This window comes from Moschus berezovskii, chromosome 7, assembly GCF_049115385.1.
Source record: "Moschus berezovskii isolate FMDL1 chromosome 7, NW_MosBer_1.0, whole genome shotgun sequence".
Taxonomy (NCBI): domain Eukaryota; kingdom Metazoa; phylum Chordata; class Mammalia; order Artiodactyla; family Moschidae; genus Moschus; species Moschus berezovskii.
In genome coordinates this window covers 98608465-98621929 of record NC_142466.1, presented here as the reverse complement: position 1 = coordinate 98621929, position 13465 = coordinate 98608465, and the positions used below count along the sequence as shown (strand labels likewise).

Below are 13465 nucleotides of genomic sequence, written 5' to 3'. Positions count from 1 at the left end.
GGTCCAGCAATTAAGAACCCCCTTCCAATGCAGGAGGTGTGGGTGTGATCCCTGGTCAGGGAACTAAGATCCCACATGCCATGGGGCAACTAAGCCCACACATCACAACTAGAGAGAGCCCTCCCACTGCAACAGAAAAATCCCTCAAGCCAACAATTGAGACTGGATCCAGCCAAAAATAAATCAATTCAGTCCAGTTCAGTCTCTCAGTCGTGTCGGACTCTTTGTGACCCCATGGACTGCAGCAGGCCAGGCCTCCCTGTCCATCGCGAACTACCGGAGTCCACCCAAACCCATGTCCATCGAGTCTGTAATGCCATCCAGCCATCTCATTCTCTGTCGTCCCCTTCTCCTTCTGCCCCCAATCCCTCCCAGCATCAGAGTCTTTTCCAATTAGTCAACTCTTCACATCAGGTGGCCAAAGTATTGGAGTTTCAGCTTCAACATCAGTCCTTCCAATGAACACCCAGGACTGATCTCCTTTAGGATGGACTGGTTGGATCCCCTTGCAGTCCAAGGGACTCTCAAGAGTCTTTTCCAGCACCACAGTTCAAAAGCATCAATTCTTCAGCACTCAGCTTTCTTTATAGTCCAACTCTCACATCCATACATGACTACTGGAAAAACCATAGCCTTGACTAGATGGACCTTTGTTGGCAAAGTAATGTCTCTGCTTTTTAATATGCTGTCTAGGTTGGTCATAACTTTCCTTCCAAGGAGTAAGCGTCTTTTAATTTCATGGCACAATCACCATCTGCAGTGATTTTGGAGCCCAGAAAAATAAAGTCCGCCACTGTTTCCACTGTTTCCCCATCTATTTGCCATGAAGTGATGGGACCAGATGCCATGATCTTTGTTTTCTGAATGCTGAGGTTTAAGACAACTTTTTCCACTCTCCTCTTTCACTTTCATCAAGAGACTCTTTAGTTCTTCTTCACTTTCTGCCATAAGGGTGGTGTCATCTGCATATCTGAGGTGATTGATATTTCTCCGGGATCTTGATTCCAGCTTCTGCTTCTTCCAGCCCAGCATTTCTCATGATGTACTCTGCATATAAGTTAAATAAGCAGGGTGACAATATACAGTCTTGACGTACTCCTTTTCCTATTTGGAACCAGTCTATTGTTCCATGTCCAGTTCTAACTGTTGCTTCCTGACCTGCATACAGATTTCTCAAGAGGCAGATCAGGTGATCTGGTATTCCCATCTCTTTCAGAATTTTCCAGTTTATTGTGATCCACACAGTCAAAGGCTTTGGCGTAGTCAATAAAGCATAAATAGATGTTTTTCTGGAACTCTCTTGCTTTTTCGATGATCCAACAGATGTTGGCAGTTTGATCTCTGGTTGCTCTGCCTTTTCTAAAGCCAAAAAGATATATTTTTTAAAAGGATCATTGAGAAGGAACAAGATGGCAGAGGAATAGGACGGTGAGACCACTGTCTCCCCCACAAATTCATCAAAAGAACATTTGAACGCGGAGTAAAGTCCACAAAACAACTTCTGAATGGTGGCTGAGGACATCAGGCACCCAGAAAAGCAGCCCATTGTCTTCGAAAGGAGGTAGGAAAAAACATAAAAGATAAAAAGAGAGACGAAAGAAGTAAGGACGGAGCTTTAAAGGGAGGCTTTAAAAAGAGAGAAGTTTCCAAACACCAGGAATCACTCTTACTGGCGAAACTGTGGTGAGCCTTGGAACCTCAGAGGGCCACATAACCCTCTTTTTTTTTTAAGATTTTTTTAAAACCGACAGATTACCCGCCAAACAGTAACTTCCAGCGGAGAAGCAGTGCAGACGCCTGCATAGGCCATTAGCAAGCGGGGGCTGGGCAGGGTGGAGCTGGCTGAACTGCTTAGAGAGAGGACTTGGCTTGATTGCCGCGAGAACAATCTGAGAGAACTGGGGATAGCAAAGCAGACTGGGATAGCTTCCCCAGGAAAAGGCAGAAAGCTCTAACCTAAGACTCCACCAGCCCCACTCACAGAACAAAGGGCTGAGCAGAGTGAGCCGGCTGCAGTCGGCCCATCCCCATCCCCCACCGAGACAGGCAAGGGAGGCCAGCCAGAGCCAGAGGGGGCAACCGCGGACCCAGAAAGGCATCCGATATGAAACTTAAGGCAGGCTTGTTGCTAATCAAGACTTCTTGGGCTCGGGCCAGTCGATATCCACCTGAGAAGGTGCGCCGGTTGTGCACCCAGAAAACCAGTGGCAGGGACTGGGGAGGCGATAAGTCGCAGTGACCGCGCTCACCAAACACCTGGTCACCTGAGCAGCTCGGACCGGGGAAGGCACAAAACGCAGGCCCAACCAAGTCTGCGCCTTTGTGGAGTACCCGAGAACCTGAACTTGAGCCGCTCAGACCTGGGAAGTGCATACAACCCAGCACTGACATCGGACAGTTCCCGGCAGAGCAACCTAGAGCCTGTGCAGTGTAGACTGGGACAGCACACGTGCTGTGAGCGGGGGCAAACCCAGTGTGGCCGAGACACAGCGAGCACTCCACACAGACACCAGAGATATTTGTCTGCAATGTTCCTCCCTTCCCAGAACAGGACTGAACAACTGAGCCTTTAAAAAGTGTCCACCCGCAATCTAGTGTCAGGGCGGAAATTAGACACTGAAGAGACCAGCAAACAGAAGCTAAAACAGAGGGAACCACCTTGGAAATGACAGATAGAGTAGTCTAGAGGCTACTCCAAGAATAAGACCAAAAACCAGAGCCAAGAGGCTTAAGCCCGAATCCTGAGAACACCAGAGAACTCCTGACTCCAGGGAACATTAATCGATAGGAGCTCATCAAACGTCTCCATACCTACACTAAAACCAAGCACCACCCAAGGGTCAACAAGTTCCAGAGCAAGACATACCACGCAGATTCTCCAGCAACACAGGAAAATAGCCCTGAGCTTCAATATACAGGCTGCCCAAAGTCACTCCAAATCCACTGATTATCTCATAACTCATTACTGGACACTTCATTACACTCCAGAGAGAAGAAATCCAGTTCCACCCACCAGAACACCAACACAAGCTTCCCTAACCAGGGAACCTTGACAAGTCACCCATCCAACCCCACACACAGCAAGGAAACTACATAATAAAGAGATCTCCACAAACTGCCAGAAGAGGGAAAGACCACCCCAAGCAAAGCAATATAAGCAAGATGAAGAGGCAGAGAAATACCCAGCAAGTAAAGGAACAAGATAAATGCCCACCAACACAAACAAAAGAGGAAGATATAGGGAATCTACCTGATAAAGAATTTAGAATTTTGATGGTGAAAATGATTCAAAATCTTGAAAGCAAAATGGAGTTACAGATAAATAACCTGGAGAAAAGGATTGAGAAGATGGAAGAAAGGTTTAATAAGGACTTAGAGGAAATAAAAAAGAGTCAATATACAATGAATAATGCAATAGATGAGATCAGAAACACTCTGGAGGGAACAAACAGTAGACTAACAGAGGCAGAAGACAGGATAAATGAGCTAGAAGATAGAATTGTAGAAATAAACAGAGGAAAAAAGAAAAACGAATTAAAAGAAATGAGGACAATATTAGAGACCTCTGGGACAATGTTAAACGCTCCAACATTCGAATCATAGCAGTCCCAGAAGAAGAAGACAAAAAGAAAGACCATGAGAGAATACTTGAGGAGATAATAGTTGAAAACTTCCCTAAAATGGGGAAAGAAATAATCACCCAAGTCCAAGAAACCCAGAGAGTCCCCAACAGGATAAACCCAAGGCAAAATAATCCAAGACACATATTAATCAAATTAACAAAGAACAAATATTAAAAGCAGCAAGGGAAAAGCAGCAAATAACACACAAAGGGATTCCCATAAGGATAACAGCTGATCTTTCAATGGAAATTCTTCAGGCCAGGAGGGAATGGCAAGACATACTTAAAGTGATGAAAGAAATTAACCTACAGCCCAGATTACTGTACCCAGCAAGGATCTCATTCAAATATGAAGGAGAAATCAAAAGCTTTACAGACAAGCAAAAGCTGAGAGAATTCAACATCACCAAACCAGCTCTCCAACAAATGCTAAAGGACCTTCTCTAGATAGGAAACACAGAAAGTATGTATAAACTTGAACCCAAAGCAATAAAGAAAATGGCTATGGGATCATACTTACCAATAATTACGTTAAAAGTAAATGGGTTGAATGCCCCAACCAAAAGACAAAGGCTGGCTGAATGGATACAAAACAAGACCCCCATATATGTTGTCTACAAGAGACCCACCTCAAAACGAGGGACACATACAGACTGAAAGTGAAGGGCTGGAAAAAGATATTCCATGCAAATAGAGACCAAAAGAAAGCAGGAATAGCAATACTCATATCAGATAAAATAGACTTTAAAACAAAGGCTGTGAAAAGAGACAAAGAAGGAAACTACATAATGATCAAAGCATCAATCCAAGAAGAAGATATAACAATTATAAATATGTATGCACCCAATATAGGAGCACCGCAATATGTAAGACAATTACAAGTATGAAAGGGGAAATTAACAACAATGCAATAATAGTGGGAGATTTTAATACCCCACTCATACCTATGGATAGATCAACTAAACAGAAAATTAACAAGGAAACACAAACTTTAAATGATACAATAGACCAGTTAGACCTAATAGATATCTACAGGACATTTCACCCCAAAACAATGAATTTCACCTTTTTCTCAAGCGCACACAGAACCTTTTCCAGGATAGATCACATCCTGGGCCATAAATCTAGCCTTGGTAAATTCAAAAAAATTGAAATCATTCCAAGCATCTTTTCTGACCACAATGCAGTAAGATTAGATCTCAATTACGGGAGAAAAACTATTAAAAATGCCAACATATGGAGGCTGAACAACACGCTGTGAATAATGAACAAATCATAGAAGAAATCAAAAGAAATCAAAATATGCATAGAAATGAATGAAAATGAAAACACAACAACCCAAAACCTCTGGGACACTGTAAAAGCAGTGCTAAGGGGCAAGTTCATAGCAATACAGGCACACCTCAAGACACAAGAAAAAAGTCAACTAAATAACCTAACTCTACATCTAAAGCAACTAGAAAAGGAAGAAATTAAGAACCCCAGGGTCAGTAGAAGGAAAGAAATCGTAAAAATTAGGGCAGAGATAAATGCAAAAGAAACAAAAGAGACCATAGCAAAAATCAACAAAGCCAAAAGCTGGTTCTTTGAGAAGGTAAATAAAATTGACAAACCACTATCCAGACTCATCAAGAAAGAAAGGGAGAAGAACCAAATCAATAAAATTAGAAATGAAAATGGAGAGATCACAACTGACAACACAGAAATACAAAGAATTATTAGAGAATACTATCAGCAATTATATGGCAATAAAATGAATAACCTGGAAGAAATGGACAAATTCCTAGACAAGTACACCTTTTCAAAACTGAACCAGGAAGAAATAGAAAATCTGAACAGACCCATCACAAGCACGGAAATAGAGGAAGTAATCAGAAATCTTCCAGCAAACAAAAGCCCAGGTCCAGACGGCTTCACAGCTGAATTCTACCAAAAGTTTAGAGAAGAGCTAACACCTATTCTATTCAAACTCTTCCAGAAAATTGCTGAGGAAGGGAAACTTCCAAACTCATTCTATGAGGCCACCATCACCCTAATCCCAAAACCTGGTAAAGATCCCACAAAAAAAGAAAACTACAGGCCAATATCACTGATGAACATAGATGCAAAAATCCTTAACAAAATTCTAGCAATCAGAATCCAACAACACATTAAGAAGATCATACATCATGACCAAGTGGGCTTTATCCCAGGAATGCAAGGATTCTTCAATATCCGCAAATCAATAAATGTAATACACCACATTAACAAACTGAAAAATAAAAATCATATGATTATCTCAATAGATGCAGAGAAAGCCTTCGACAAAATTCAACATCCATTTATGATAAAAACCCTCCAGAAAGTGGGAATAGAAGGGACATACTTCAACATAATAAAAGCTATATATGACAAACCCACAGCAAACATTATCCTCAATGGTGAAAAACTGAAAGCATTTCCTCTAAAATCAGGAACAAGACAAGGGTGCCCACTCTCACCACTACTATTCAACATAGTTCTGGAAGTTTTGGCTACAGCAATCAGAGCAGAAAAAGACATAAAAGGAATCCAAATTGGAAAAGAAGAAGTAAAACTTTGACTGTTCGCTGATGACATGATCCTCTACACAGAAAACCCTAAAGACTCTACCAGAAAACTACTAGAGCTAATCAATGATTACAGTAAAGTTGCAGGATATAAAATCAACACACAGAAATCCCTTGCATTGCTATACACTAATATTGAGAAAACAGAAAGAGAAATTAAGGAAACTATTCCATTCACTGTTGCAACAAAAAGAATTAAATACTTAGGAATATATCTACCTAAGGAAACAAAAGACTTGTACATAGAAAACTATAAAACACTAGTGAAAGTAATCAAAGAGGACACTCATAAATGGAGAAATATACCGTGTTCGTGGATTGGAAGAATAAATATTGTAAAAATGAGTATACTACCCAAAGTAATTTATACATTCAATGCAATCCCTATTAAGCTACCAACGATATTTTTCACAGAACTAGAACAAATAATCTCACAATTTGTATGGAAATACAAAAAACCTCGAATAGCCAAAGCAATCTTGAGGAAGAAGAATGGAACTGGGGGAATTAACCTGCCGGACTTCAGGCTCTACTACAAAGCCACAGTCATCAAGACAGTATGGTACTGGCATAAAGACAGAAATATAGATCAATGGAACAAAATAGAAAGCCCAGAGATAAATCCACGCACCTATGGACACCTTATCTTTGACAAAGGAGGCAAGAATATAAAATGGAGAAAAGACAGTCTCTTTAACAAGTGGTGCTGGGAAAACTGGTCAGCCACTTGTAAAAGAATGAAACTAGAACACTTCCTAACACCATACACCAAAATAAACTCAAAATGGATTAGAGAGCTAAATGTAAGACCAGATTCTATAAAACTCCTAGAGGAGAACATAGGCAAAACACTCTCTGACATAAATCACAGCAGGATCCTCCAAGACCCACCTCCCAGAATATTGGAAATAAAAGCAAAAATAAACAAATGGGACCTAATTAAAATTAAAAGCTTCTGCACAGCAAAGGAAACTATAAGCAAGGTGAAAAGACAGCCTTCAGAATGGGAGAAAATAATAGCAAATGAAACAACTGATAAAGGATTAATCTCCAAAATATACAAGCAGCTCCTGCAGCTCAATTCCAGAAAAATAAATGACCCAATCAAAAAATGGGCCAAAGAACTAAACAGACATTTCTCCAAAGAAGACATAAAGATGGCTAACAAACACATGAAAAAATGCTCAACATCCCTCATAATCAGAGAAATGCAAATCAAAACCACAATGAGATACCATTTCACACCAGTCAGAATGGCTGCTATCCAAAAGTCTACATGCAATAAATGCTGGAGAGGGTGTGGAGAGAAGGGATCCCTCTTACACTGTTGGTGGGAATGCAAACTAGTACAGCCACTAGGGAGAACAGTGTGGAGATTCCTCAAAAAACTGGAAATAGAACTGCCATATGATCCAGCAATCGCACTCCTGGGCATACACACTGAAAAAACCAGAATTGAAAGAGACACATGTACTCCAATGTTCATTGCAGCACTGTTTTTAATAGCCATGGAAGCAACCTAGATGTCCATCTGCAGATGAATGGATAAGAAAGCTTTGTTACCTATACACACTCAGCCATTATAAAGAATGCATTTGAATCAGTTCTAATGAGGTGGATGAAACTGGAGCATATTATACAGAGTGAAGTAAGCCAGAAAGAAAAACACCAATACAGTATACTAACGCATATATATGGAATTTAGAAAGATGCAAATGATAACCCTGTATACGAGACAGCAAAAGAGACACAGATGTATAGAACAGTCTTTGGGACTCTGTGGGAGAGGGTGAGGGAGAATGGCATTGAAACATGTATGTTTTCATATGTGAAACGAATCACCAGTTCAGGATCGATGCATGTTACAGGATGCTCAGGGCTGGTGTGCGGGGATGACCCAGAGGGAGGATAAAGGGAGGAGGGAGTTGGGAGGGGAGTTCAGGAGGGGGAACTCATGTACACCCGGGGCGGATTCATGTCAATGTATGGCAAAACCAACCAATATAATATTGTAAAATAATTAGCCTCCAATAAAAAAAAATAAATAAATTTTTAAAAAAAGGATCATTGACAGTAGAGATCATTTGAAGTGTTGTGTCATTGTCAATGATTTGGTGATAAACATCCAATAGGACTGACCCAGATATCTTAAGAAATGTGTCTCATCAGATGTCATCTGCTTCAATTCTGAGAAATGTTTACTTTCAGGTAAATAGATGATATACATATCTGGTTAGGGTTTTATGCTCTCTTTAGGTGTCTCACATGTATCCAAGAGTCTATTCCTTGGAGTTTGGCAGCACAAGTACCTGATAGGGACATTTCCAGTGAGGCTGAGGAGTATTTCTGGAGGTGATTTTTTCACTAGATGAAACCTCCAGACTGTAAGATGTGACGCTTAAGGTTTTCATCTCCCAAGAGTGTGTGGTGAAAACATTGCTCTACCACACATTGATATTTTTAATAGAAGCAATTAGGCCTCTGCAATTTTGGAGTGTCTCTCCTTTTATCAGTTGTGGGTTGAAAGAAGCAAGAGCCAAGGTCATTGGGTGCCCTGTGACTGTCTCAGTGTAGTGCTTTTGAGTTCTTAGAGAAGTGGATCTGAGACTTAGAAAGACTGACAACAGTGCTTTTGGCCATTTGTTGGAGGGCCTCAACAGATTTTCTAATTGAACCATAAAGATATTAGTTCGAGTAAACCAGAGGATTGAGTGTGGTTCAGTTCAGTTCAGTCACTCAGTCGTGTCCAACTCCCCGCAACCCCATGAATCACAGCACGCCAAGCCTCCCTGTCCATCACTAACTCCCGGAGTTCACTCAAACTCATGTCCACAGAGTCGGTGATGCCATCCAGCCATCTCATTCTTGGTCGTCCCCTTCTCCTCCCGCCCCCAACTTTTCCCAGCATCAGAGTCTTTTCCAGTATGCACGGTGAAAGTGTGAAACTGGCCAAACATTGCAGACTTGTCAAAGTACCTGAGCAGTAAAATAGGTTCCTCAATCACTGACGTTCAGGAGGAGTTCCCTAGGGAGGAATAATCTTTTCCAAAAGGATGTTAGTCACAGAAGAAGCAGCAGCCTGTCATCAAGGGAAGGCTTCCGTTCAGTTCAAAAATATACAGACCATATCTGAAACATATTTATATCCATGAAATACAGAAAGTTGTATGAAATCATCAGACAGACCTTCAATCATCCATTAAGCAGTTTAAAGTGTCCAGGAACATTATGAACAGACTTCCCTGGGTTGTACTTCAACAAGTGGGACAGTGAGGTGGAGGTACTTTTTGTAGCCTAGTTAATGTTTCCCCACCAATACTGATTCATGAATGTTACTATTTTGTAAGTAGACCTATGATTTAATGCCTGTACAATAATAAGGATTAGAAATTTTAGTGACTCTGGTAGGATGGTTTATTCTTTGGTCTGAACCAGAGGGATAACAGTGCTGCTTATTACTTAGAGGTCCTGGATGAACCTCCATCCTAGGCCTAACTGCTTCTAACAGGTCAAATAGAAACATTAGAAGAACTAGTACAAGGGATAATGAGAACTTGAGGCTCATAATCTTTTATTATGGGCTGCTTTACTTAAAAGATATTGATTAATGCTGCTGCTGCTGCTGCTAAGTCGCTTCAGTCGTGTCCGACTCTGTGCGACCCCATAGACAGCAGCCCACCAGGCTCCCCCGTCCCTGGGATTCTCCAGGCAAGAACACTGGAGTGGGAAGAGGTTTTTGAGGGACCTATCTGAATTGTGATGGGAGGTGTGCTGTAAATTTTGCCAGTGTCAGCTGGAGATTTTGTCCATAGAAGGATGGTAGCTGATTCAGCAGGACGAATGATCCCTGTTTTCAGAATAAGTTTTAGGACTGTCAGAGCTGAGACAATTAAAAGATGCCAAAGGTCATTTAATTTACATGATTGGTTACTTTGATGACTACTGTCAAATTCTAGAATTATTTTCCCTTTTTGGGATAAAGAAATTCTGGCATGATATTTCTCTAAGAAGTTTCAATCTAATAAATGGATAAGGGCAGAAGAACGAAGAACAGAATGTGTATCTCTCAAAGGGCCTAAACCAAAGGGAATAGGTTCAGAGATGAGAAGTTCTTGTTGCTTGTTAGAGATTCTACTATTTGAACTGTTTCAGTACTCCAAGGTAGGCTTTATATTATATTATAAAATTTTATAATATGCTTTATATTAGTAGACTAATATATTAGCCCTATAAAATTTTATTTTATGCTTTATATTAGTAGACTAATATATTAGCCCTTTAAAATATATATATTATATATATATATATATATATGCACTTTATATTGAACACTAAGAGTATGGCCCCAGTGTCCATTAGAATTGGAAGAGATTCACCCCCAACTGGAGAAATGTTTCTCCAAATCATTTAAAAGGGAGAATTGGGAAAAACCTTTAGTCTCTCAGAACCCCATTATTGAGAATTCAGAGAACACTAGAAAGACTGGCAAACTGGTAGAAGTTGCCTAGAGTGCTTAAAAATTTGTTGTTATTGTGGTTTGGTCACCAAGTTGTGTCCGATTTTTTGCTGCCTGATGGAATATATCCAAGAGTTTGCTCAAATTTACGTCTATTGGTTGAGTTAGTGATGCCATCTAACCATCTCATCCTCTGCTGTCCCCTTCTCCTTTTGCCTTCAGTCTTTCCCAGAATCAGGGTCTTTTCCAGTTAGTCAGCTCTTTGCATCATGTGTCCAAAGTATTGGAGCCTCAGCTTCTTCCAATGTATATTCAGGGTTGATTTCCTTTAGGATTGACTCATTTAATCTACTTGCAGTCTAAGGGACTGTCAAGAGTCTTCTCCAGCACCACAATTTGAAAGCATCGATTCTTTGGTGCTCCTCACATCTGTACATGACTACTGGAAAAACCATACCTTTGACTATATGGACCTTTGTCAGCAAAGTGAAATCTCTGCTTTTTAATCCACTATCTAGGTTACTCATAGCTTCCCTTCCAAGGAATAAGCATCGGTTCCAGAAAAACATCTATTTCTGCTTCATTGACTATGCCAAAGCCTTTGACTGTGTGGATCACAATAAACTGTGGAAAATTCTGAAAGAGATGGGAATCCCAGACCACCTGACCTGCCTCTTGAGAAACCTGTATGCAGGAAGCAACAGTCAGAACTGTACATGGAACAACAGACTGGTTCCAAATAGGAAAAGGAGTACGTCAAGGCTGTATATTGTCACCTTGCTTATTTAACTTATATGCAGAGTACATCATGAGGAACGCTGGGCTGGAAGAAGCACAAGCTGGAATCAAGATTGCCGGGAGAAATATCAATAACCTCAGATATGCAGATGATACTACCCTTATGGCAGAAAGTGAAGAGGAACTCAAAAGCCTCTTGATGTAAGTGAAAGAGGAGAGTGAAAAGGTTGGCTTGAAGCTCAACATTCAGAAAACAAAGATCATGGCATCTGGTCCCATCACTTCATGGGAAATAGATGGGGAAACAGTGGAGACAGTGTCAGACTTTATTTTTTGGGGCTCCAAAATCACTGCAGATGCTGATTGCAGCCATGAAATTAAAAGACGCTTACTCCTTGGAAGGAAAGTTATAACCAACCTTGATAGTATATTAAAAAGCAGAGACATTACTTTGCCAACAAAGGTCCGTCTAGTCAAGGCTATGGTTTTTCCTGTGGTCGTGTATGGATGTGAGAGTTGGACTGTGAAGAAAGCTGATCGCAGAAGAATCGATGCTTTTGAACTGTGGTGTTGGAGAATACTCTTGAGAGTCCCTTGTATTGCAAGGAGAACCAACCAGTCCATTCTAAAGGAGATCAATCCTGGGTGTTCATTGGAAGGACTGATGCTAAAGCTGAAACTGCAATACTTTGGCCACCTCATGCGATGAGTTGACTCACTGGAAAAGACTCTGATGCTGGGAAAGGTTGGGGGCGGGAGGAGAAGGGGACGACAGAGAATGAGATGGCTGGATGGCATCATCGACTCTGTGGACATGAGTTTGAGTGAACTCCAGGAGTTGGTGATGGGCAGGGAGGCCTGGCGTGCTTTGATTCATGGGGTCGCAGAGAATCGGACACGACTGAGCGACTGAACTGAACTGAACTGAATTTCATGACTCCCCAGTGATTTTGGAGTCCAAGTAAAATCTGTCACTGCTTCCACTTTTTCCCCATCTATTTACTATGAAGTGATGGGACTGGATGCCATGATCTTATTTTTTTGAATGTTGAGTTTCAAGCCAACTTCTTCATTCTCATCTTTCATTGTCATCAAGAGGCTCTTTAGTTCCTCTTCACTTTCTGGCATTAGAATGGTATCATCTGCATATCTGAGGTTGTTGATATTTCTCCTGGCAATCTTGATTCCAGTTTGTGATTCATCCAGCCTGGCATTTTGCATGATTGTATTCTACATAGAAGTTAAATAAGCAGAGTGACAATATACAGCCTTAATGTACTCCTTTCCCAATTTCGAACCAGTCAGTAGTTCCATGTCCGGTTCTAACTGTTGCTTCTTGACCCACATACAGGTTTGTCAGGAGATAAGTAAGGTGGTCTGGCACTCCCATCTCTTTAATAATTTTCTACTGTTTGTTTGTGATCTACACAGTCAAAGGCTTTACTGTAGTCAATGTAGCAGAAGTAGGCATTTTTCTGGAACTCTTTTGCCTTCTCCATGATCCAGTGAATATTGACAGTTTGATCTCTGGTTCCTCTGTCTCTTCGCAAACCAGCTTGTACATCTAGAAGTTCTTGGTTCATTTACTGCTGAATCCTAGCTTGAAGGATTTTGAGTATAACCTTGATAGCATGTGAAATGAGTACAGTTGTATGGTAGTTTCAACATCTTTTTCATTGACCTTCTTTGGGATTGGAACAAAAACTGACCTTTTCCAGTGCTGTGGCCACTTCTGAGTTTTCCAAATTTGCTGAAATATTGAGTGCAACACTTTAACAGCATCATATTTTAGGATTTGAAATAGCTTTGCTGGAATTCCATCACTGACACTGTTTTTTTTTTTTTTTTGTAGTATTGCTTCCAAAGGCTCACTTGACTTCACATTTCAGGATGTCCAGCTCTAGGTGAGTGACCACACCATTATCCAGGTCATAAAGACCTTTCTTGTATAGTTCTGTATATTCTTGCCACCTCTTCTTAATCTCTTCTGCTTCTGTTAGATCCTTACCATTTCTGTCCTTTATCATGCCCATCCTTAGATGAAATGTTCCCTTGATATCT

General features: G+C 40.8%; 1 protein-coding gene across 4 annotated transcripts in view; it reads left to right on the top strand.

Annotated features, from left to right (window-relative positions):
• Window positions 1-13465, top strand: part of PGAP4 (post-GPI attachment to proteins GalNAc transferase 4) — a 40465-nt gene that overhangs the window by 6845 nt on the left and 20155 nt on the right. For 3 of the 4 annotated variants that reach the window (XR_016037896.1, XM_088838211.1, XM_088838212.1), the window contains exon 2: window positions 13257-13308. The exons of the other annotated variant lie outside the window; for it this stretch is intronic. The gene's annotated coding sequence lies outside the window, so the exon portion shown is untranslated. The remainder of the gene's footprint in view (window positions 1-13256; window positions 13309-13465) is intronic. 4 annotated transcript variants of the gene reach the window in all.